Here is a 10304-nt window from a genome sequence, read left to right as displayed (position 1 = left end):
ACCATGGATCTAAAGGTATAAGACACTGACCAATAAATTTATGTACATCCCCAATAATGATACAAATAATTACACCTTCTGTAAATTAAAATTAGTGGTTGGAACGCTTGAGCACTCAAATTAACGAAACAACAAATCAAAATTCACTGAATAAGAATAATAAAAGGTTATTTTAAATCTTTGGGGACTAGTGTATTAAACAGGCTATTATCCCCCCTTTATCTCATTATTGTCTAATAAAACAATCTTTTTTATAAAGTATAACCATGCAAGTGCGCCAAGATGCTTGCAGGATTTTGGCCAGAGGCGATTATCTTCTGAAAGTAGAGATACACTCACCTCAAATAGTTAAAAACCTTCCATGGACCTATAAAAAGCTTCACCAGTTGTTTGCGAGATCTTATGGTATAGACATATAGACATCCTATTACTTTAAATATTTGGGATGGATTAAGTCTCATTGTTCCCTTATCCCTGGCTAAACTAAAAGGTTAGTTAGAAGGTATTAATTTCAAAGTACAAAAAATAAAATAAAAGAATGGATATAGGATACTTGGAAATATTGAATTGATAGCAGAAAATTTGTCGTTAATTAGGTTGCGAATATGGACCTCATTAATTGGTCAGTTTTGTGCATAAAAAGCCAAATAATCTTGAAAATGGTCATACTATAAATTATCAAGAAAAGTATATTTAGAGCAGAGGCGTGCCCTCAGAATACACCCTCTGCACCCAACACCCCTCTTGACAACAGTCTACCTCCATATTACACCTTCCTTAAGCAGCCCAGGGGGACGCGTGTCGGGTCAATCTAAAAAAGTCACATCCCCTTTCAAGTTTGCTCGCCCCGCGGTTTATTTTACACTAGCGGCTTCGCCCCTTGCCTCTAGAGGTTTTGCCCCAAGAGGTAATTAAAAATGTGGTGCAGCACCAAATAGTTGATAAAATCTGCATCATCAAAACCCTCCAGGAAAATAGCCTAAAACCACCACAGGACCAGTAGGTATATTCCCTGAAGAGTAGAATCCAATCGATTCAGTGGTTACCGAGATCTTAAGGGACGGACGGACAGACAGACGGACAGACATCATTAGGTTACTTTAGTATAAGGATAAAAAGGGAGGCTTTTTTGTTTTTTTAAGTAGATTGATTATTTACGGGGTTGGGCACAAAAGTATTTGTATGGACCCCCTGGAAAAAATAACACCCCTCTTGTTATCAGCTGTATACCTAAAACTCGCAACCTTCTACAATCTACACCCCCCCTCGATTTTGGTGGTGTCAAAAATCGTAAGGTGGGAGTCATAATTTTCGGATGCGCTTTTTTATCAATATTATGTGCACGCCACTGTATTAGAATATGTCGCTATAAAATCAATTTATTGCACAATATATATTTAGAACCAGGTATCTGAAGGGATAAGACAATGGGCGATAAATTGATGTTCATCCGCAATTATGAAACACAAAATTACCTCTTCTGTAGGATTGCAATTAGTGGTTGAAACATTTGGACACTCAACTTAATGACCTAACCAATCAAAAGTCAACAAAAGTCCCCAAAGTTATTAAGCCAAAGAAAATGTTATTATAAAACTTTGAGGACTAGTGTAATAAACAGCCGAATGACCCATCCCTGCCTGATCGAGAACAGTCGTAATTATTTATAATAGCTGTAAAACTAACTAAAATATTTAAAAACCAATATAGCGTAACAATAGTTTACATGTATACAAATGTTTAACACTAATTACTAAGTTATAAAGCTACTAGCGGCTGCGCCCCTATAATCTATTTTTTACTTATTTTTAAAAAAATCTAAATCTAAAAAATAGGTTATAAGATTCAACTCCCCCCTCCTCAAGTGCCCCTAGAGTCTTTTATGGGCGAATCCTCCAGTATAATACAACGTAACACAGCTAAAACGTATACATGGCAGAATTATCCTACTAAAATCCAGGAATCTAAGGGAATAAAAAATTGAAAAATTGAAACACAGATTAGCCCTTTTTTGAAACAATTGAAAACTTAATTTCATGAAACAAAGAATTATTCAATAAAAGTTTTAAAATGTTAAGCCAACGAACAAGAAAACGTTATTATAAAACTTTGGGGACTTTAAATAATAAATAACACTATTACATTACATTGTGATGGTTGTTTTTATCCTTGCTACATAGTTATTAATAACTAGATCAATTAAAAGTAAAACCCAGGGATTCTTAAGGGATAAGACAATGGACGATAAAGTGATGTACATCCCCAATGATGATAAACCCTTATGACGATTACAATTATTGGTTGAAATATTTAAATACTCAACTTAAAAAAAACCTATCAATCATAATTTAAAAGTACCCAAAACTTTTAGTGCAACAAACCAAAAAAGTGATTTTTAAAACTTTGGGTACTAGTGTAATAAAGAGTCCAATGTCTCGTCCCTGCCTGATTGAAACCACAGATTTGTTTTCATGTAATGGTCCAATTAACATAAAAATGTTATCAGATATGCAGGGACACAGGGAAAGTACAAGGAATAATAATAAAATCCACTCATTTGAATTAAATTCTGCCTTTGGAAGGTAGTAAGAGGGCTATTTTTTTTTAAGACTAATAAAATATCCTTTGTTAGTTCCCCTCCTTAACTAATAACCAATTGATATAGAATACGTGGATATATTGACAAGGTAAAATTTGTTGATTAAGTTTCCTGATATTGACCTAATTTATTGGTCAGTTCGTTCATCCAGTAGGGTGAGAGGAGTGTGTATCCAACATCCATGTAATAATACATTGATTCATGTATGTATGTTACCATATTGCTTCAAAAACAAGGATGACAATATCCTTAAAACTGAAGCTTAACAGAGGTAACAAATAATTTATAATTGTTTATTGCCAAGATGATGAAAAGTATGAAATTATATGAAGGCCCTAAGCTCATAAAGATTAAGGAATGCTTTAAATAGTCCATTTTCTTCTTAAATAAAAATTTTGGGATTATGAAGTTTATTTTGCTTCCTCTCCCCCTGAAAATGTTATGGGCGCAGCTACTACTCTCAAATACTTCACCTTTAATTTTTTTTTAAAATTTACCCAGAGATTAGAAAAGGTGGGTTATTTACTCACTCGTTTACAATCCACATATTTAGTTCTTTTCGATCCCTTAAAAAATATGATTAATGTTAATAAAGTTTTTATTAGCTTATAGAGTAGCCCCACTAACACAAATAAATTAATAATTATAACGCGTTTTTATGCGTGTTAAATATAACTAATGTTATTTTTTTTATACGGATCATTGGACAGATTAGTAATCTTCCTCTCACTTTTTAGTCAGTTTTAAACCAGATATCCATCCTATTATATAAAGTAGTATGTTTTTTTTGTCTGTAGCAAATGATCTTGCTAACCGCTAAACCGACAAGGTTCTCCTTTACAGTTAAGCTTCTTAGTGGTCCTGGGAGGTTTAAAACTTTTTGTGTGGGAAGTTATTACACAACTCCCATAAAAAATGATATCCCCCACCCCTAGGAATTACTTTTTATCTTTAATTTTTTTTATTAATGATAGGAAGGGGAGGTCTACTACACCCCTTTTCCACTTAAGTACCCCCTAGAGGCTTTTAGGGGCGTAGCTAGTTATGTAACTATTTTCATGCCGTTATCTTATTAGAATTAACAAAAACCTAATATAAATCGTCTCAGATTCTTATTGTATAATACATAAAATTGTGTAAAAATAATCTAATAATTACTTTTATTTGGGATCAACACACACCCTTTAATTTTGGTTTTAAAAAAGAAAACAACTAGGAGAGGGGGGGGGGTAGAAATAATTTTATATTCGAAGGATTTATATTTCATATCGGTAGGGTGAGAAAGACTCCTCCAAATTAAAAAATTTAAATTAAAAAAACTTCTCATGGCCTGAAAAGGAAAAAAGCCTATAGGTCCAGTGGTTAGCAAGAACAAATAGACAATTAGACATGCATCTTGTTAAATTTATACTTATTGTTTTCAGAAAATGAAAAATATAATTTGGTGTTTGTTTCTATTTTTCAGCATTGCAGCTGCGACAGACTCAACTAGGTAAGTTTTTATTCTTGTTTTTCGTGATTTCCCTCGAAGTGCGTCTCGGGCACTAACACCCTTAACTTATTTTTGAATATTTTTTGAAATTAAGAGGAATTTTAATTTTTTTCTATGCCCAACCCCTGCGGGGGGCACTAATCCTGCAAGGCTACCAGTACCAATTAATACCCCACCTAAAAAGACTTAAAGTAACAAACAAACAAACGAAAAACTACCCAATCCCTTATTTTCAATTATTTATGAAATGTTGGTAAGGGTTTTGTGCTCAATAATGCACTTTGAGTGAAAACGCCTGTTTTTATTAGAATAGTGTTACATGGTTGAGATGTAGATTTATAGTAATAGAAATACATATTTTTGCACAACATGGATATTTCGTTTTCTATTTATTCTTAAATGAAAAAAATGGAGGACTTTAAAATAGAAGAAAATGTTTATAATAAATGTCGTCATACTTTTTCCTATTTTTAGAAACCCTTGGATATTTTTTGCAAGTATCAGCACTTCTACTTCAACAGCTACCTCTGTAACTACAGTCACCACAAGTAAGTCTGTCTGTCTGTCGTTTTGTCAGTCTGTTAATTTGTCTGTCTCATAAGGAAAAGGGATAAGAGGATGAATACTCACCCCTTTTTTATGGTAAAATACTACTTCCCCATCCCTAAATTTAGAAGCAGACGAAAATCAAAAGCCGCCCAGGGCTTTTTGTAAGTCAATCATAAATAATAATGTGAATAAAAAGAAAAGCGATATTTAGCAAACAGCCGTGGGCGGTCAGAATCAGCTGAATGTTCATTATGAAAAAAATTTCCCCCTTTTTAGAAATAGAAGGATTCATCTTTCATGAACAAATTTTTTTAAATAAAAATAAAATTCTATGTAATTTTTAATTAAAACATTAAAACGAAAATATCTAATCTAATATTCTTGCCCTAAATATGGAAATAGTAAAAAGTAAAAAAATATTTTTTAAAATAATTTTTAATCCTCCCATTTGAAAAGTAGTGAAATAGCAATAAATTTTAGCGCGGCAACAGCGCTGAGTAGGCCTCTAGGCCCACTGCCTATTTTCGTCTTCTAGTTGCTTCGATTCCTCTTTTTTATTTTTTTCTCTATGGTCTGTCTGTATGTCATTGTCTGTCTATATGTCTGTCTGTCTGTTTATCTATCTGTCTATCAGTACTTCCACTTCAACATCTACCTCTATAACTACAGTCACCACAAGTAAGTCTGTCTGTCTGTCATTTTGTCATTCTGTTATTTTGTCTGTCTGTATATCTGTCTTTCCCTCTGTCTGTCTGTCTGTCCGTCTGTTTGTTTGTATGTTTGTCTTTCAGCCCTCTGCCCGTTTGTCTGTCTGTCAGTCCTTCTAACTGTCTATCTATGTTTGCCAGTCTGTCTGTCTTTCTATCTATTCTGTCTATATGTCTCTCTGTATGTCCATTTGTCTGTATGTATATCTGTCTGTCTATCTGTCTAATTATCTATCCATCTATCTATTTATCTATCTATGTATGTATGTATCTATCTATATTGACATCTGAAGAGTGCAAACATGCACGAAACAATTTGTAATGTCTGAATAGATATGTAAAATTCATATTTTGTTTGTGAGTTAACCTCTTATATATATCTATCTATGTATCTATGTATGTATCTATCTATCAATCTATCTATCTATCTATCTATCTATCTATCTATCTATCTATCTATCTATCTATCTATCTATCTATCTATCTATCTATCTATCTATCTATCTATCTATCTATCTATCTATCTATCTATCTATCTATCTATCTATCTATCTATCTATCTATCTATCTATCTATCTATCTATCTATCTATCTATCTATCTATCTATCTATCTATCTATCTATCTTATCTATCTATGTATCTATCTATCTATAAATTTATCTATCTATGCATCTATGCATCTATCTATCTATCTATCTATCTATCTATGTATCTATCTATTATCTATGCTATGCTAGAGTCAGTATGCTGGGTGACAGCAACGAACACCATGACCAGCGGGTGTAAGAGGAAGAGAAAAAAGAGCCTGATACAGACCTATGGAGATGGGGAGCAAATTCATAACTTGGAACCCAGTGCTACTAATGGGTGGGTTATTAGAATAGTTATTTATCGCATCGTATTGTAGACAGCTTTCCGCGGATGTAAAATTAAAGAATATAAGATTATAACCAGCTTTGTTAGACCGATGATCCGGGCTAGCAAAACTGGTATTAATTTTATGACATTGTCAGTAATACGATGCTATACATGAATTATCAGTTTGGCTGAGAACCGGTTCTAATCCAGCGGCTAATAATTGGTCTCGAATCTTGTGAAGCAATTAATGATGCCTTTAAAAAATACAATACAAATGACCAATGGTAGGCCAATACACAGACTATATTACCAATGGCAGGCCAGTATACATTTTAATTGACCATTGGTGGGCCATTATTATGTCATTTTCTATAGGCTCTATAAAAAGCTTTACATTCTGTTACTTAAAATCTCATATATCCTAAATAATTTTAGCAACAAAGCGATACCAGCTGTGATTGAGAGTTCCAGGGATGCCAAATCTGAGAAATTTAGAGACGCCAGATTCTTCCTCTTTACCACCTCTATCTCTGTGACAACCATCACTGAGATGTCCACAACCACGTCCTTTACATGTAAGTATTATTTTCCAGGGAAGGCGGAGGGGGGGGGGGGAGCATTGGGTTGTTCATTACACCAGTCCACAAAGTTTTACCCTTTTCCTATTTGTTGGCTTTACAACTTTTAGGACTTTAATTGAATTTTGATTGGTTGGTTCATTAAGTGTCCAAACGTTTCAACCACTATTTGTCATGTGTAATTTCGCTACAAGTTTTACTTTATTAGAATCCTTGATAATCTGGTGTAATATCCATGTATAATAATAAATCTATTGCAATATGTAAAAATTTATCCCTGTAAAGAAATTATTGTATTAATAATGTTAATAACAAGGACATATTATGGTTTTTCAATATATTCCCTGTAGTGTATAAGCATAAAAAAAACTTTTTGAGGTGATTTCACACAAAATGTCTGTTGATCAATGACCCCCCCCCCCTTTCTTATTTTTTGATATAAAGAGCATATAAGAGGGTAGGGGGGATGGGGGCCGTTGCCTAAACCCTGCGGGTATACACAGTACCTAAAGTAATAAACATGCAAAGAACTCGGGAATCCAAAGGGATAAGACAATGGCCGATAAATTAATGTATATCCCATTGATGATTCAAAAAAACTTCCCTTTAGTAGATTACAATTAGTGGTTGAAATGTTTGAACACTCAACTGAAAGGATCAACAAATCGAAATTCAATAAAAGTCCCCGATTTTTTTTTAAAGCCAACGATTAAGAAAACATTATTATAGAACTTTGGGAACTAGTGTAATAAACAGCTCATTGTCCCCTAATTCCCTGCAAAAAATACCCCCCTCCCCCTTTATTGTCAATTTATTTTGGAGGAAGGGGTGGGTTTATAACTTTGTGTAAAATTCCCTTTTTGATGAACCAAATATATAATATTTTCTTAATTTTTTTTTCAGCCACCCTCAGTTTGTCACTATCCTGCTTCCCCTCAGTAATAGAGAACTGTCTTGGTTAATCGTATTCTTGTTTTACAAATCATGAATAGTTATTTATCGCATCGTATTATAAACAGCTTATAAAATTGTACAATTATATGAATAAAACCGGTTTTGTTGGCCCCGAGATACCGAAGGCACGGAATTTAGTATTATAATTGTACATTTTTGTATTCGTAGAAAGATATGATATGATTCGATACATGATTTTTCAGTATGGTTAAGAACCGGTTCTAATCCAGCGGATACTAATCGGTTTCGAAGCCATACAGGAGAATATTTTATTCTAAGTTGTTGATTTATTTGTTATTTACACTTGTTGATCTTAAAAGATTTTTAGGTATAGTATTTTTATGATTTATATTTGGTTTTAAGTCTACTGAACCATTCAATTTTGATTATAGGAACACTTTTCAAACTCAAATTGTTATTCTTATATTGTTTTATTTGTTGTTGTCGTTTATATTGAATAAATTTATTTATTTTTATCAATTTTAACAATTTAAAAACTAGTAGCTACCAAGGACAAAACAATAAATGTTAGAATTGATCATTATAGTTTATTATATAGTAAACACTGACAGGCTGACATAATGACACATTGAAAATATACTTTAGTTATAGATAAGCTGCGCTTCTAAAAGTGAAAGTAACCGCACTAAACTAAAACCAATTTGTGCTTGTGTGTAATTTCATAATTTTTAATGCATAACCTTTATTTTGTCATGCTATCGATTTAATTGTTAATTAATTAGAATTTCTAAATAGTGAAAGTTGTTTTTTAGCCTTTATTATTTAATACCTATATTTACTACAGCTTTTACTACACAGAATCTACCAATTTTTAACATTTACATAATGCCCTGCTTTAATATTCATCAGATCTATAAAGGAAATAAACCGGTGAGCTCGAGTTCCCCAAAATTTTTTATGCATAACCTTTAGCTCTGTCACGCTATATTGATACAATTTTTAATTAATCAATACTTTCTAAATAGTGAAAGTATTTTTTTTTATCAGTTCTAATAATTTAAAAATCTAAAATAGTAAATGATAGCAAATTAAACTTATTCTGTCAGTTTTAAGCATATCTAATTATATTAAGCTGTAAGGTTTTTTGTCGGTAGCTTAAGATCTAAAAACCACCGAACTGATTGGGTTTTATATTCTAGGTAAGCTTCACATAGTTACTGTGATAGTTTTAGGCTATTTCATTTTCAGATTTCACTCATTAGATGGTTTTAGCTTTTATTATTTAATACCTATATTTGCTACATCTTTTACTACACAGAATCTACCAATTTTTAACATTTACATAATGCCCTGCTTTGATATTCATGTCAGATCTGTATAGGAAATAAACGGGTGAGCTAAAGTTCTCCAAAATTTTTGATACATAACATTTACAAAATGCCCTGCTTTAATATTCATGTCAGATCTATATAGGATATAAACATGATCTATGGGTGAGTTAGAGTTCTCCAAATTAATGCATAACCTTTGGCTCTGTCACGCTATATTAAAACAATTATTAATTAATCAATACTTTCTAAATAGTAAAAGTAGTTTTTTTTTTATCAGTTTTAATGATTAAAAAATCTAACAGAGTAAATTATAGCAATTTAAACTTATTCAAAAAAGGTTAGAATAATGATAAAAATGAACTATTTTATCTTAAGAAGAAATTCCTTAACAAAATTGTTAATCTGTTAAATTGGCTTTTTGACCTTCTAATTTTGGCTAAAGTTTTTTTTAACAAAACCAAGAAAAAAACATATTGTCTTTTTTCTTTGCATGAAAACATATTTTTTTCCAATGGATGAATGAAAACAATTGATCTATTATTGTCAAAAAATGACCTAGATTAGGTTTATAGTGTATTATTAGGGGGTTCCACAGATTTCACCATGTTGGAGATTTAAAACTTTACCATACAGCTTATAGGACAAGAAAAAATTTGCTCTAAAAACGAGTTGATTTCAGAAAAAGCTCCAAAGTGGAAATTGGATAAAAAATGTCTATAAATCAAGACCTTTTTAGAAGCGAAGCTTCTCTACAATTCGAAATGACCTTTCGTAGATAAGGTATGACAGGTATAAGGTATAGCAAACAAGCAAAATAAATAAAAAATCAGATGAAAAGTTGTTATTTTTGTGTTGCCACTCTATAACTAACTTTATCCATTGGTTTATCCATAATGTTTTGTGATTTGCTACCGATGGATGTGGTCAAACAAAAGTTCTATGAAGGCTCTGCATAGTATATTAGAGCATAGCAAAGCCTTTAAAACCTTTTTGTTTTAGTAATCTAGATCAAAATGCTCCAAGGGTGAAGAAACATGCGACTAGTTGATCGAGACGCCAAATTTTAAGTCCCTTTTATGTAATACTTAATTATCACATCGTATTATATACAGCTTTCCGCGGATATAATTATAAGATTACAACAAATTTTCAAGTCTGAAGGCCCAAGCTTACAAAACTTTGAATTTTTATTTTAATATTCATAGTAAACTGGCTATAAAACTATACAATACATGATAGAACCGGTGAATGTTAATTGGTTTCAAAGCCATACT

At 32.0% G+C, this 10304-nt stretch overlaps 1 long non-coding RNA gene across 1 annotated transcript; it reads left to right on the top strand.

The window, feature by feature from the left end:
* Positions 1-4027: 4027 nt before the first annotated feature.
* On the top strand, positions 4028-7806 carry LOC145332337 (uncharacterized). The gene is made up of 5 exons (XR_013884161.1): positions 4028-4091; positions 4566-4639; positions 6086-6215; positions 6642-6781; positions 7688-7806. It is a non-coding gene; the product is annotated as an uncharacterized LOC145332337 (long non-coding RNA).
* Positions 7807-10304: the final 2498 nt, after the last annotated feature.

Source organism: Acartia tonsa, chromosome 11 (assembly GCF_053477335.1).
Source record: "Acartia tonsa isolate MP-2025a chromosome 11, ASM5347733v1, whole genome shotgun sequence".
Taxonomy (NCBI): domain Eukaryota; kingdom Metazoa; phylum Arthropoda; class Copepoda; order Calanoida; family Acartiidae; genus Acartia; species Acartia tonsa.
This window is presented reverse-complemented; position numbering and strand designations above follow the sequence as displayed.